This window comes from Rhinatrema bivittatum, chromosome 2 (genome assembly GCF_901001135.1).
Source record: "Rhinatrema bivittatum chromosome 2, aRhiBiv1.1, whole genome shotgun sequence".
Classification (NCBI taxonomy): domain Eukaryota; kingdom Metazoa; phylum Chordata; class Amphibia; order Gymnophiona; family Rhinatrematidae; genus Rhinatrema; species Rhinatrema bivittatum.
Window position 1 is genome coordinate 367,176,090 of NC_042616.1, and position 16,921 is coordinate 367,193,010.

Genomic DNA, 16,921 nt, shown 5'->3' on the forward strand with positions numbered 1-16,921 from the left:
AATTTGAGTGAGTAAGTGAGGGAATTGAGGGAGGTGTGAAGTGAATGTATGCGTGAGAGAGTGAGGGGATTGGATGGGATGTGGGGTGTGTGTGAGTGTGAGAGTGAAGGGATTGGTGTAGAGAAAAAAGTATAAGAAAGGGGATCATCCCCTTTCATCTCCTGAGCCCAGATCACTTCCCCTCTATCTTCTTCCCTCTCTTCGATACCTCTTCGTTCACCCTTTCTGCTGTTGCTGATTAGTCCATTTTAAGTTCTCTCATCCCCTCTATGCCCCTTCCATCTCCTATTCCCTCTGTAATCCCTTCTCCATCTCCCATCTCTGAAATCATTTTTTTCTACCCTCCCTATTCCACCCACATCACTTCCTCCACTCCATTTTCTATTCCCATTCCCCAGCACTGATCACTAACAGAGTTATTCATCAAATTACATCAGGGCGTTATTGCGTGTGCTAGGGCCCTAACGCCCACAATAACACCATAATGCCCACAATAAAAAATGCATTGCGAGATGTGTATGCAAAATTTTTTATTTAGTCAAAAAGGAAGAGTTTGGGCGGTGTTTATGAAAATGAGAGGTGTTTAAAGTTGCATGCGATAGCATAACGCACATTATCACTAGAAATAACTAATATGCCCTAGAGTACTCTGCAGAAATCTCATCTTTGTGTACCTTTCCTTACTCCAAATGTCTATCTCCCCAAGGACATCTTATAGCTATCTGGAGTAACTGGGAGCTCAGCTCAATGTGAAGATGGGGTGTATTGGTCTTTCAGATCCAGAGATGTTAAGAAGTCTCCTTTCTGAGAGAATGATAGAATGAAGCATTTCTATTTGGAAATGAGGAATGTGTAAACACTGCTTCATACTTTTTAGGTCTAGAATAAGTCGGTATGCTCCCTTTTTTTGGTATTAGAAATAAATTGAATAGCATTCCTGTGTTTGTTGTTGGAAAGATACTGGGAAGTTTGTATGCAGCTATAACAATTTGTCCAGAGTTATTTGCATTGAGTTTTTCTTTATTGGGTTTTTGCAAGGTGACACTGTTGCATCAGAGGTGGACCCTTGGGCCTAGGAAGGGTTGACGCAACCCATAGGTGAGGACCTACGGGTCCCCACCATTGGCAGGTGCAGTGGGCTGAAGGTAGAGGCCGCTGGAGCTTCACCTATACCAGCCCTCATCCCCCATGGGTTGAGCCTTTGGGTGCCGGGACCAGCAGGACTTAGCTGGGCCTTGAGGTTGGTTAGCAAGAGAAGTTGGTTCAGCCCAGAGACAGCAGATGATAGGTGGCGTAGTCCTACCCTGGACTGGGTATGGTACTGGAACTCAGGAGCCAATGGAACGGAGATTAGCTGGGGGCACTAGAACAAAGGTAGGCCGAAGCCTAATAAGTCTACGTCCAGGGAGTAGGCTAGGAGAGGTGTCAATGACAGGCTTGGATCAGGGCCGGCGGCAAAGAGGAGGTCAAGGTAAGCAATACAGAGTTCTGATCACAGAGAAGTCAATAGCGTAGTCAGGCATAGCGGAGGTCTGGATCTGGAGATAGGCAGTTGCGTAGTCAGGCATTGCAGAAGTCTGGGCCTGGAGATAGACAATAGTGTAGTCAGGCATAGCAGAGGTCTGGGTCTTGCCTAACAAATCTGCTTCATTTTTTCAAAGGGGTTAATAAACATGTGGATAAAGGTGAACCGGTAGATGTAGTGTATTTGGATTTTCAGAAGGCGCTTGACAAAGTCCCTCATGAGAGGCTTCTAAGAAAACTAAAAAGTCATGGGAAAGGAGGCGATGTCCTTTCGTGGATTACAAACTGGTTAAAAGACAGGAAACAGAGAGTAGGATTAAATGGTCAACTTTCTCAGTGGAAAAGGGTAAACAGTGATGTGCCTCAGGGATCTGTACTGGGACGGGTGCTTTTCAATATATATATAAATGATCTGGAAAGGAATACGACGAGTGAGGTTATCAAATTTGCGGATGATACAAAATTATTCAGAGTAGTTAAATCACAAGCGGATTGTGATACATTACAGGAGGACCTTGCAAGATTGGAAGATTGGGCATCCAAATGGCAGATGAAATTTAATGTGGACAAGTGCAAGGTGTTGCATATAGGGAAAAATAACCCTTGCTGTAGTTACACGATGTTAGGTTCCATATTAGGAGCTACCACCCAGGAAAAAGATCTAGGCGTCATAGTGGATAATACTTTAAAATTGTCGGCTCAGTATGCTGCAGCAGTCAAAAAAGGAAACAGAATGTTAGGAATTATTAGGAAGGGAATGGTTAATAAAAAGGAAAATGTCATAATGCCTCTATAATACTCCATGGTGAGACTGCACCTTGAATACTGTGTATAATTCTGCTCGCTGCATCTCAAAAAAGATATGGTTGCGATGGAGAAGGTACAGAGAAGAGCAACCAAAATGATAAAGGAGATGGAACAGCTCCTCTATGAGGAAAGGCTGAAGAGGTTAGGGCTGTTCAGCTTGGAGAAGAGACGGCTGAGGGGGGATATGATAGAGGTCTTTAAGATCATGAGAGGTCTTGAACGAGTAGATGTGAATTGGTTATTTACACTTTTGAATAATAGAAGGACTAGGGGGCATTCCATGAAGTTAGCAAGTAGCACATTTAAGACTAATTGGAGAAAATTATTTTTCATTCAACGTACAATTAAGCTCTAGAATTTGTTGCCAGAGGATGTGGTTAGTGCAGTTAGTATAGCTGGGTTCAAAAAAGGTTTGGATAAGTTCTTGGAAGAGAAGGCCATTAACGGCTATTAATCAAGTTTACTTAGGGAATAGTTACTGCTATTAATTGCATCAGTAGCATGGGATCTTCTTAGTGTTTGGATAACTGCCAGGTTCTTGTGGCCTGGTTTGGCCTCTGTTGGGCTTAATGGACCCTTGGTCTGACCCAGCATGGCAATTTCTTATGTTCTTATGGAGATAGGCAGTAGCATAGTCGGGCGTAGCAGAGGTCTGGGTCTGGAGATAGGCAGTAGTGTAGTCAGGCATAGCAGAGGTCTAGGTCTGGAGGTAGGCTGAAGCAAAGTCGATATCCGTAGATTCAGTCCAAAACAAAGACAGGGCAGGAACGAAGAAGACAGGAACCGGGAACAAAGAAGGTCAGGAACAAAGAATAGAGAGGATTTTCAAGCTGCAACGAGTACTCGAGTAGCGAGGAGACCTGTTGCAAAGGCAACACTATGGAGCGAGGCCTGAGCTTAAATACACTGAAGAGTTTGACGTCATCATCCTGGGCCACGTCCAGGTTCCCGCCGCAGGCCCTTCATAAGGCTCCTAGGGAAGGGCACACTGCAGGTAGTGGCGTCTCTCTGCGAACCACGTGGAGAGGCCTGATGAGCAATTGCATCTTGACCTGCAATACTGGGGACCACAGCAGAGCTGGAGGCACCAAGGGTGGCCTGAGGTCAGAGCCGGTGGCCCACTGCTGCTAGCGAGGAGGAACCAGGAGCTGGAGTCTGTATAAGAAGGTGAGGGGGCCGCATCGCGGGTCTGCCGCAGACGGCAAGCGTAACAGACACTATGAATCTGTTCTTCACGGGGTATGCAAAATCAAAAGCATAACTATGTTGGATTATTTCTAAAATCCAAAGGTCTATTATTTGTATACACTCTTTGAAATAACTCTGAAGACAACCTCCTATTGGCTGAATCAAAGAGTGAATCTGTAATCTATCATTGTTTGCTTCCAGTAGCAGGTGGTAGGGGATATAAAAATTATTATAAACACAGGTCCCTGAGAAGTATCAACCAGGGGTCCTGATCTTGTGTATTTGTTTCTATTGGTTGCATTAAATTTATTTATTTATTTATTTAACAGTTTTATATACCGAAGTTCTAGCAACAATGTTACTAATCAATTCGGTTTACATTGTAACAATAAATTGACAGAATGTAGAATAATGTCTTACAGAGAACAGGGAAGATTTAACTTGGAAATAAATAAAATAACTTAATGAGAGCAATAAATAACTTCAATGGAGCAAGGAAAGTAAAGTTTAAATACAATATAATATAGGAGAATATATATTCGGAATTGTCAGATTTGGGCCTGAGGTCGAATATTGAAAAGTTCAGAATAGTTATTGGGATTAGGAGAATGCTTGATTAAACAACCAAGTCTTGAGTCTCTTTTTAAAGGTGGGAGTCGATTGTTCCAATCTCAGGTCAGGAGGGAGAGAGTTCCAGAGTTTAGGTCCAGCGGTGGAAAGAGCTCTTTTACTAAGAGAAGTTTTGAGCGGATGGGCCTTTAGCGTGCCTCTCTGGGCTAGCCTCAATGGACGGGAAGAGGTGTGTAGTTGTAAAGGGATAGTGAGTTCAATTGGAGAAGAGTTTTTGATGACTTTGTGGATTATTGTTATGGTTTTATAGAAGATTCTCTGATTGATGGGGAGCCAGTGAAGGTTCTTTAGGATGGGTGTAATATGTTCCCTTTTGTTGGATTTGGTTAGAATCCTTGCGGTGGTATTTTGTAATAATTGTAGTGGTTTCAAAGTGTTAGCGGGTAGACCAAGCAGTAAAGAGTTACAATAATCTATTTTTGTAAATCTAAATTGTAAGCATTGTTGAAAGTTTAATAAATTTAAACATAACTATATTATCTAATTCCTCTCCAAAAAGCCTTGGACCTTTGAATGCAAACTTTCAGAGAAGAAACTTTGACCATGAATTTCCTGCCCATTTAATGAGCTACAGATGTTGTCTTGCTGTTACAGAGAGTGAGATGGATCTTGAAGCTAATCTTATGAAATCATATACTGCCTGACACTTCCAATTCACCTTGACCCAGTTAACCAAATTTTGTCCCGATCATTACCTATTACTCACTGAACAAAATTTGATAATGATCTTCATGTCAGCTGGAGGTGCAGATTTTGGGAGGGAGTCCCCCGGTGCGACAGCACCTGGAGAAGAGATGCCATCGCCTGGGGTGGAGGTTTCTCTCAGCCCCCCCCCCCCCCCCCGATACAAGACCACCATCGGTTAGAGTTGAGCTGCCCATGAGTATACTGCAGCCGTCGTGGGCCAATGAGGTCACTGAGCAGGCAGGGCAGGAAGGAGACTCACTGGAGTTGGAACACCGAGGAATGAGGAGAGGAACAGGGGAGAGTTTTGGAACCCCAAATTTACAGCCAGATACAAGACCTCTGGAAGCAGAATCCGCTATACTGGGTTAGCAGCTTTAACTTCCGACAAAGCCTGCGGTTGTAACGTTGGAGAGCCTGTGGGAACTGGTGGCAGGTGTCTCAATTGTTGTGAAAGTCTGTGATAAGAAAATGGACAATTTAACTGTCTCAGTTAATAATAAAATGCAAGACCACAAGAATGCTTTGGAAACAGTGAAGGTGTCTGTAGCTAAGGCAGAAATAGATATACAACAAATTAAGAACTTTAATATAGCTACAGTTAAAGACAGAACAGCATTGTTGTGACAGTTAGAAATACTTGAAAACTGGAACAGACGGTTAAATCTGAGATTGATTAACTTTCCAAGAATCTTGGGAGAATTACCACAAATAACTTTCAAAAGATATTTACGTGAAATTCTTTTAATACCTGATGCTGACTTTCCCATGATAAATAAAGTTGACTTTATTCCTAAGTCTACAGATGAAAGATGTATTATAATGGAACCCACAGGTTTACCTTTAGATATGCAAAATTTAACTTGAATCGTCGGGTATTGAAATTATAGATTGTCCTACTCTGTTGGTTTCTTTAATAGTGGAGCAGGACATCAGTAAACTGATGTCCTGTTACTTTCATCATTTAAATTCCCAATTTCATGATGCAACTGTAAGAATGTTTCCTGACATATCTAAAGTTATCCAAGAGAGGCGCAAAGGATTTCTTTCAATGAGAAATGAAATAATTTCAATGGGGGCTTATTTTTTACTAAGATACCCCTGCAAATGCTTAGTAAAAAAAGATGGGGATTCATATATTTTCTTTGCTCAGGAGCAATTGAGAGCTTTTCTTGATTCTTATAATTTGTAAAGAAGAATCCCACAGACTCCAATAAATATGGCAAATATGCACCTTAATCAGGATTATACCTTTCCCTGAAATGTTTTACCTAATACTCCTCAGTTATTCTGCCCTCTATAATGTGTTGAATTGTGATTAAGTAATAAGCCTTAACTATGTACTATATTCCTTATTTTATGTTTTTCCTTTTATAAACTAGAGATGTTAGGCTTATATGTGTTTCATGAAGATATAATACTTTTATGTATTTGAAAATATGATAAAGAAAAAAAAAAGAAAATATCATGGGTGCAACTAATTTAATACATGTTGCAGTAAAATTGTGCATGTTGTATGTAGTAACTTAAAAATTTCCCTAACTGTGCCCATTTTTATCGCGAGCACTTTTCATGTGAAATTTATAGCAAAATATGAATCTAGGCCTAAGATCCCTTTTCCTGCTTCTCCTGAAATAAAAATTAAAATTAAAAACAAAACAGAATAAAAAATAAACTATATGGACTCACAATAAATGTTAGACAACAACTTAATTTTTATAAAGAAAAATTTGCATTATTTAGATGGCAATAATGAAAGCCCTTTTCATGGATAAAAATGCAATTTATCTGCAGAAATCAGGTTTTTAATATTTTCCAAACAGTCCATGAGAAAAAGTGCATGTGTAGTTCCATAACGCACATGTACTAAAGAGATAGTCCTGGAGGAAGGTGGGGAGAGGGGGGAATGAGTACAATGCACAGAGTTTTGTTTATGCAAAACTAGGCAGATTGTTTATGACAGAGAAGCTACCCACAGAGAAAGCAGTTGCAGCTTTCTGCAGATAATTTTTCGTTAGGCAATAATGAAAGAAAAACTACCTGCAGCAAACCACATGGATTATCATTACAGATGAGATTTTGCCATGTGGTATTTACCCCTTAATGCACAGATCTATGCAAAATGTGCTGGAAATGTGCTGCCGAATATGCCCTTGAGCTACCTCAGGAAACTAGGGACTGTGATTAAAAGAACAGAAAGAAATAGGAGTAGAAAGGAAGCCAAATGGAAATCAAAATAGATAGGAAAGGAAAACGTCAACGGGAAAAGAAAAAAAGATGAAATAAAAGAGCCTAAATTATCCATAATACACAAAGGAAACTTTTTTTTTTTAAATTAAACATTCTAAATGTTATGAAACTAAATTTTCTATTACTTTCAGAGAATCAATCTTTGAGTTGCCTCAAATAATTTTGCCTTAATTATTTACCATCATGTTTGTGGAATGGGAACTAAGAATGATATTTGCCTTAATATAATAGTAAAATATTGATTGGATTGCAACCTCAGTGTTTGCTGTAGCAGTTGCATACAATGTCATTGAAAAGATGCAGTAAAGTGTGGCCTATGGTGGATGTGTTCATCTCTCATGCTGATCTTCACAATAAGAGCAAATACAGTATATTCTACCTGGGGTGGCTATGCCCATAACTAGTATATTTCATGTCATAAAAACTTAAAACTATAGCTCAAAGCAATCACAAGCCATAAAATGTCTTTTTAAATCATGCAAAGCAAAGGGTTTACAGTTAAGATTTCCTCTGTATGTGCATTATCTAAAATATTTTGAAGCTTTTCCTATAACTTTGTTCATAGAGCCAGGTTTTTAGATCATCAGGAACCTTGTGAGACTGCCAAGAGATAAAACTATGTGTTGCTTCAAACTTGTTAAAAAATATTTTCTAGATAGACTGTATCTTCTCTCCAATTTGGTCACTTCATTAGAAAGTCACTAATCTCTTAACTCAGTGAGCCAGATAAGGCTTTGCTACTACACGGAAAGTCAAAGTTCAATCAATCTCCAGCACCTGATGTGCTCAGCTTCCCTGAGTAGCTTTCTGATCATTAGAAAATTTTATCAGACATGTGCTTGCTTTTGCTTTCTGATATACATCTTGACCAGAAGCTGAACCTCAGGAGCTGAATGCTGATAACCCCACCCCCACAGTCAGATGAATTAATGACCATCAAAGTTTTCACCTCACTCATTAAAACAGTTTTGTGAAATAACAAAAAGCGTCTCATTTAATAAATGAGGATATAAAGAAGGTGATTTTCAAAGCCATCTATCCAGGTAAATACTGGTTCATCTAGATAAACTGGTTTGCAGAACATTGCCCTTCTCTGCCCTGTGAAAAATGTGTACCAGTTTCCATAGCTCATGTACTTTTATCCAGTTTGAAAGCAGGCATTCCTTAGGATTGCTCGAAAGTATCAATCCAGGGGACTTTTTTCTGAACCAGCCCACATGGTATCTGACTCCCTCATGTACTTTCCCTACAACACCTGCTTCAACAATTCCTAAAAGCTCACCTTCATGTGACCTGGGACCTGGAAGAACTGAGCCAAAAAATCCCCAACATAGATTTCACATTTTCCCTAAATAATAATAGAGAACATTTGTAGGCCATGAGAGAACAGAGTTGCAATCTCTCTTCCTTCCATATAATCAGTTTGGCTCTCCACAAATTTAGTTATATCTCTCTTATATATATATATATATATATATATATATATATATATATATATATATATATATATCTTGGACTCCTAGTTTGGTGTTAGTCGCTTGCCAAGCAATCAGCTCTTGAATCATTTATCAAATAATGAAACAACAACACTACCAGTCAGTGTTAGGCTCACACACATACACTCTCATTCTGACACAAAGTCACATACACATTCTGTTGCTCTCAGTGTATGGGTGTGTCTTTGTCTGAGCAAGAGAGTTTGTGTGTCTGTGTCAGAAAGACTTACACCTCCATACACTCTCTGACACAAAGTATGAGTGTGGATTGGGAGAACGCCATTGACTCAAAGCAGCAGAGCTCCAGATGGACTCTTGCTTTCCCACATGGAGCCAGTTCAGACAAGGGCTCATGTAAGAATATTAGGCACCATCGAATAACCTTACAGCCTTGCATTCCACCATCTACATTCTCCCCACATACAATTAATATTTATGCATGATTTTACATGAAGGAGGACATTCAAAGAAGCACAGTCTTCAGAGGTAAAAATACCACAATATGTATATTATATTTACATGTGCTGCTGTAGTGCCAATCAAAAAATCCAGCAAATTTTTTTAAAGAATTTGAACCCCTATTTCTTCTCAATAAACTAAAAAGCCATAGGGTAGGAAGCGTTGTCTTAATGTGGATTGGTAACTGGTTATAAGACAGAAAACCAAGTAGCACTAAATGGTCAGTGTTCCCAGTAGAGAAAGGTGAATTGTGGAGTGCTCCAAAGATCTGTCCTGGGATTAGCGCTGTTTAACTTGTTCATTAATGGTCTAGAAAGGAGATCAATGAGTGAAGTAAACACATTTTCAGATTACACACAAACATTCAGGATAATTAAAACACAGCAGATTGTGAGGAACTACAGAAGAACCTTGTGAGACTGGCGAACTGGGCAACTAAATACCAGATGAAATTTAATATGGACAAGAGCAAAGCAATGAACATAGGAAATAACCCTAACTTTAGATGCACAATGATGGATTCTGCATTAAGAATAACCAGGGGTGGATTGCAGGAAAATGTCAGCCCAGGAGATTTTTTTTTCATAACCGGCCCATGGGGTATCTGAATCCCTTATATACTTTCCTTGGAGGGCATACTACAACACTGACCCTTTAGAAAGACATTATGTGATATGAAGCCTGGCAGAACTGAGCTAAAAAATCTCCAAAATAAAATTTTACATTTTTCCTAAATAAGACGTAGAGAGGATACCCTTGAACAGGGATGAGTAAACAGAGCTGTAGTCCCCCTTTCATCCATTCAATTGGTTGGGCTTCCCCACACTCTCTTGCCCTCAGACACAAAGATACACCCACACACTGACGGCAAGAGAGTGTGCATCTTTGTGTCAGAGAGACACACATACACTCACACAGTCTCTCTTTCAGGTGTACACACACTCTGCTGTAGTGGTACTGCTCCTCATGCTCACACAAGGTCGGATTTTAAGATTTAGGTGCGGGCGTAGATTTATGCATGCAACCCGGCATGCACAAATCTACTCCCAATTTTATAACACTTGTGCACCTTGTGCGCGCCGAGCCGCGCAGCCTACTTTCCGTTCCCTTGCGCACATATTCACTGATTCACTTGCACTCAAATGCTCACACATGCTGACATATACACCCTCACTGCCTCATGCATTCAGTCATGCTCACTTGTGTTCACTTTTCTCCCCCTCTGTCTGTGAATAAGAAAAGCAAACATTTTTTCTTACAGTGATGGTTATGGAAAATCCAGGCAGGGCCCAAGAGAGGGAAGTCTGAATGGGCTTTTGAGGGAGGGGGGTGGCCATTTGTTGTGGGAAGGGCCGAGGTCTGTTGAGCCACTTAAACCCTGAAGCTATTTGTTTTTATATGTATTTTTTCTGCGGCATGAGAATGAAAGGAGCCTGTCACAGAGGAAAGCTGTGGGAGCTGGGAGGCAGGCATTCAGCCCGTGGTGAGGCAGCGGCAGGAAGTGCTGGCTGCCTCCTGCCAGCAAAAAACAGAAGCAGTGAAGGTGTGACTGGAGGTGGCGAGAGTGTTTCTCAAAGCCACGGTGATGATTGGGGATGGATCAAGTGTGGCGAGTAGGCCCATGGAACCATGGCCGCTGTCACAGGGAAAATACAAAAGCAGAACTAAGTGGATGGTCTCAAGGGAGGCTCCCGCTCTCTGAGAAATGTCACATGGCTGCTATTGGTCGTCCCAATTCTGTTCTAAGCATGTGGCTGTAGCAACCAGCACCTATCACATGATTACAGTGACTGGCCCACCAGGGCATGTCCGAAGCCCTGATAGGCCAAACCACCCCTGAGAATAACCATCCTGGAAAAGGATCTTGGAGTCATTGCATGTACAGTACATTGAAATCCTCAGTTCAGTGTGCAATGACAGTCAAAATAGCAAATAGAATGCTAAGAATAATTTGAAAAGGAATGGAGAAATTGAGAACATTGTATTATCTCCATATAAATCAATGATGTGGCTGTATCTTGAATGTGCAGTTCTGGTCATCCCATCTCAAAAAAGATATAGTAGAGTTAGAAAATATATATAGAAGCAACAAAAATGGTTAAGGGGTTAGAACAGCTCCCTTATGAAGAAAGACTAAACAGGTTAAGTCCGTTCATCTTGGAGAAGAGGTGATTGAGGAAATATATGACTGAGGTCTGCAAAATTGTGAGTGGAGTAGAAATGATAAATAAAGAAAGTAACTTACCTTTTCAAATAACACTAGGACTAGAGGACACATACTGAAACTGACAGGTAACATATTTAATAGAAGAAAAAATAACAAATAAGTTAAAATGGGTGACAAGACATTTTTAGATATGTTAGTGATAGAAGGAAGCACAAAAGTGGCACTGTGAGACCCAAAGGTGAAGGGGAGGAATATGTGGAGGCTGATGAAGAAAAAGCAGAATTGCTTAACAAATATTTTTGTTCAGTGTTTACTGTGGAAAGTCCTTGAACAAGAACACATAAAACAAACACAAATAAGATTGGAAGTGAGGTAAACCTCAATCGATTTTGAGAAGAGTGTGCTTGTGAGGTGCTAATTAAATTAAAGTAGATAAGGTAATGGGGGTGGATGGGATATATCTGAGAGTACTAAGGTGACTTAGAGATGTCCTGGCAGCTCCGCTAGCTGATCTTTTCAATGCTTCTTTAGAGTATAGAGTTGTTCCGGAGAACTAGAAAAGTGTGGATGTAGTGCCTCTTAATAAAAGTGTAAGTAATGAGAAGTCTGGGAACTACAGACCAGATAGTCTGAACTCCGTGGTAAGCAAACTAATTGAAATACTGCTAAAACAGAGGATAATAAAATTTTTGGAATCCAATGGATTGCAAAATCTGAGGCACCATTGTTTTACTGGAGGTAAATATCGTCAGACATATCTGATCAATTTCATTGATTGGGTGACCAGAGAGTTGAATCAAGGGAGAGTGCTAAATATAGTGTATTTGGATTTCAGCAAGGCCTTTGACATGGTTTCACACAGAATACATAAATAAACACAGGGTAGTAGTACATGGCATTTTCTCTGAGGAAGGGGTTGTTACTGGCTGTGTGCCTCCGGGATCGGTCCTTGGACTGCTTCTTTTCAACATTTTTATGAGCAACATAATGAAAGTTGATAAGAAAGGTTTGTCTTTTTCCCAATGATAACCAAAATCTGTAACAGGATGGACAGCATGGAAGGAGTGTGAAAATTGAAGAGAGGTCTAGCAAAGCTAGATCACATCACCTCCATCCTTCAGAACCTTCACTGGTTACCAATCAAATTCAGAATTCACTTTAAAGCCCTCATGATGATCCATAAGGCCTTGCATAATATCTCCCCTGTTGTGGAGCGCTAGGAGAGCGATCCCACTCCTGGGAGATGTGTGTGCCCTTGGGCCGCGGCTCGACGCCAGAGGGGTCTGGAGAGGTGCCGCGGGAGGCGGGGCATGCCCGAGCATGGGCTGGACGAGAGCAGGGCTGGAATGAAGACTGGCTGACAGGCCCTCCTCTGGACCTGCACGCTTCGGAAGACCCAACAACGCAATGTTGGTCTTGTGAACAGTCCTCCGACCATTCCCAGCCCTTTCGGACCTGCCGCCGGGTACAGCACGAAGCGACAGGCCAGATGGAGGCCAGGACAGTGAAGACTGGAACATGGATTCAGACGAGACTCAGGAACGACGTAGACTCAGGACGAGGTGCAGGATCCATAGACGTGGACTCAGGCATAGATGCAGGATCCTTAGACGTGGACTCAGGCAAATACGTGGACTCAGGACGAGGTGCAGGATGCATAGACGTGGATGCAGGAACGAGGGCTGAAGGTAGACATGGGCACTGACCCTCAGGGCGCCCTACTCAGGCCACCCGCGGGACTGAGTCGCGGACCACCCTGTCCCATGCGCGCCCTACTCAGCCCTGGAAGGCTGATCGCGGACCACACAGAGAGCGGGAGAGCACAGGAAAGAGGAAGCAGGTTCGCTGCACTCCTGGCAGCACAAGGCGAGAATACGCTGCACTCCTGGCAGCACAAGGCGAGAATACACTGCACTCCTGGCAGCACAAGGCAGGTTAGGCATCAGGATCAGGAACAAGGATATCAGGAACATCAGGACTGGAACACATATACTGGAATAGGAGACACACCTCAGGGCTGGAACATGGACATCAGGAACAGCAGGAACATCAGGACTGGAACACATATACTGGAATAGGAGACACACCTCTGGGCTGGAACATGGACATCAGGAACATCAGGACTGGAACAAGAGACAGACCTTGGGACTGGAACGGCAGGCAGACATCAGGACTGGAACAAGTTGACAAGAAGCTTCAACAGGAAACATGGAACACTGGACCTTGCAGAAGGCTGGAATACAAGGCATCTCCTGGAACGAGGATCTCAGGAGTGACCAACTCCTTGCAAAGGCAAAGACACAGTGAAAGCTGAGCCCTTTAGTAGAGCTGAGGTGGACAACGCCCAGGGAGGGGTCAGCAGGGGGCCACACCTGGCTGGCCCTTGAAGAGAAGCAGAGAGGAGCGCGCTCGCGCCCTAGGAGGCTGGAGAGAAGAGCTGGAAGCTGGTGGCGTCCTCAGCCACGTGGAGGACCCAAGGAAGCCGCGGAGCAGCCCTGGACTGGAGCTGGGTGAATGCAGGTCGCTGGAGCGGCTCCCAGCCACCAGGACTGAAGCAGAGAGAAAGTGCTGGCTGCATGACGAGCAGGGAGCTGTAGCAGGCTGCAGAGGAAGCGGGGGAAGGGCTGACTGCAGGAACGGTTCCATGCCATGAAGACAGCCCCAGAAGCAGAGGTAAGAGTGCAGGCACTGGCAGGGACGGCTTCCCAGCCAGGCAAGGACCCGGGCTGAAGCAGGCACTGGGAGAGACGGCCTGCTCGCTGAAGGTCCCGGGATCGCAGCAGCACGTCGGGGAAAGGCAGAGACAGCAGCCGAGGAGCAGACCGCATGGCAAGAGCTGTAGGAACGGCCCCAGCTGATTCAGGGAGAAAGAAGCAGCCCGGCTGGCTGTGGCTGTAACAAGGTAAGAGTCTGCCCATGCTTCTTGTGGGCAGGAGCGTAACACTCCCCCCTCAATCTAACCTTCCAACTATGGCCACACATCTCAAACAGACCTATCAGAAGAGCATACAAAGACACTCTGTATACCCCACCTGCTAAAACCTCTTTAAGGAAGCGCGCCCTTTCCACAGCTGGTCCCCCCTTTGGAATTCCCTCCCTCCAGACCTCCGCCAAGAACCCTGCCCTCTGGTTTTCAAAAAGAAGCTGAAAACATGGCTTTTCAGCCAGGCCTTCTTGAATAGTGGATTAAATCAATTGGAAATAATCTGAGCTATTTAAATGTAAGGTTCATAAATTTTTCATGTTCTAAGCAACTGGGGAGTGCTCAACCTACATTTGATTTTCAAAATTTCACAGGCTTCTTAGAAAGTTCTTCTCAAGAATGAAAGGTCTACCTTGTTGGTTTCCTTTATTACTGAACAAGTTGTCAGTTTTGTAATTAGAAGTTAGTTACTTCAAAAAATGAATGTCTCCTTCTTTGACAAATAGATTATTTCCAGATTTCGCTAGGGTGACTCAGGAGAGGAGGAAAGGTTTCCTGGCTCTCTGGCAAGAGGTTAGATCAATAAGTGCTTCATTTTTACTGAGATATCATGCAAATATATTGTAAAGCATAGTGCAAATTGTTATATTTTTTTGTATCTAAACAACTTCATGTTTTTTTAGGCTCTAGATGAATAAGGGGGCCCTCAGACAACCAGGTGATGCAAGATTAGACTCTCAGTTGTATTAAGTGCAGATAATCTCATGTTAAGGATGTTCTTTTTAATGTTTTCTTTATTCTCATATATTACCTTCTTCCCCTTCATATTGTGGACTTCTATTCAAATCTGTAGTTGTGTTTTGCAGTTCACTACGGGGCAGATTTTCAAAGGGGTACACGGATAAGATATGTGAGTACCCCCCCCCCCCCCCGAAAACCTGCCCCAAGTCCCCTTGTGCACGCCAAGCCTATGTTGCATAGACTGCCAGCACGCGCAAAGCCCCGGGATGCACGCAAGTCCCGGGGCTTTCCTTGGGGGGGACATGTTGGGGACGTGTCATGGTTGGCGCAACATCGGGGGTGTTCCAGGGGTATGGCTGCAGCCTCCGGACCAGCCCCCAGACAGGAACATGGCATGCAGGCAGGCGTAATTTTTGAAATAAAGGTAGGGGGGGAATTAGTTAGGGCCGAGGGGCGGCCTAGTTAGGGGAAGGAAAGAAAAGGTGGGGGGAGCTGGAAAGAGAGTTCCCTCCGAGGCCGCTCTGATTTCGGAGCGGCCTCGGAGGGAACGGAGGCAGGATGTGCGGCTCTGCGCGCGCAGGCTGCCGATTTTGCACAACCTTGCGCGCGCCAAACCCGGATTTTAAAAGGTACGCGCGGCTATGCGCAGATCTATTAAAATCCGGCATACTCTTGTTTGCGCCGGGTGCACGAAGAAAAGTACGCGCGTGCATACTTTTTTAAAATCTGCTCCTATATATTAATCAACAATATATGATATATTTGTTTTTTTTTTCTTTTTTGAAGATCTCTGTGCAAAGAGATTATTTATTTTATTCTTTTTTATTATTAAAGTTTAAATTTTACATGCCATAAAATTCTAGACAGAGCTACATTCCATCAAGGAAAAACATGTAATACAAGCATGCATATTAAGAACAAATAAATGGATACTTTAGATCACAATCATTGAGGGGATTAAGAAGAAACAAGCTTAAACAAAAATATGTGCCCGATAATATTATGTACATTGCTGGCATACCTAAATTATAATGGACTCAACTAACAACTATTGGTGCCTCCCAGTTAGCTAAGAATCCTTCAAGTTGACACAGATCATAAAAAACATATTTGTTGCCTCCCAGCTTAACATGACATTTACAAGGAAAGCACAATTAAAAACTGGTACCTAAAGCCAATACCCTCTGCCGCTTTATAAGAAACAATCCACATCATTGCTGTGTGGATCTGGCAACATCAGGAAAAATTGATACTTTACTACTTAAAAAGAAACAATTCAGTATGAAAATACATTTTAAGTGTACACTCTTTATCAGGTTCTAAAACAAAAACCACTAACAAGGTGGCAAATGTTTTCACTTCCAGCTGTGAGTTTTGCAGTTAAATCTATATTTCTATCGGGATCATCAGAAATAGAAACTTTACCCCTAACACTTTCTTGATCTTTGATTCTATCTGGAAGATAAAAAAAAACTTTAGAAATTGGTGGAAAAGCCTCTACAGGAATTTTTAATACTTTCAGCTAGAATCTTTTTAACATATCAAGAGGTGTAATCAAGTCCTCCTTAGGAAAATTTAAAAATCTCAGATTAAGTCTCCTTGAGTAGTTATCCAGCTTTTCAAATTGATATGTAGACCATGTCTTATCTCTAACTAAAGATAGTTAACACTGATTCAGATCTTTATATTGAGCTATCAACTGATTAATTTTCTCATCGTGTACCTTAAGATTTTGTTCATGGAAGGCAGATTCATGTTCAAGAAGATCTTCATATTTTAATAATATAGAATAATTTTCCATGATAGAGAACTGCCCATTCCCATTATAGCTGATCACAAGTAATCCATGGTAATTACAGCTGGTATAGCTAAGTTGAAATCAGAACTGGAAAATGCAGTCTTCGGGGTAGATGTAACAATATCAGACAAGATAGATAAATCTGCCTGGTCCAGACCCTGGATCTCCCCACCTCTAAGAGTAGAAGCAAAAAATTCCTCAGATGGTACACTTCCACTCCTGATCTGGGATGTTTGCTGTGGTCTAGGTGGTGT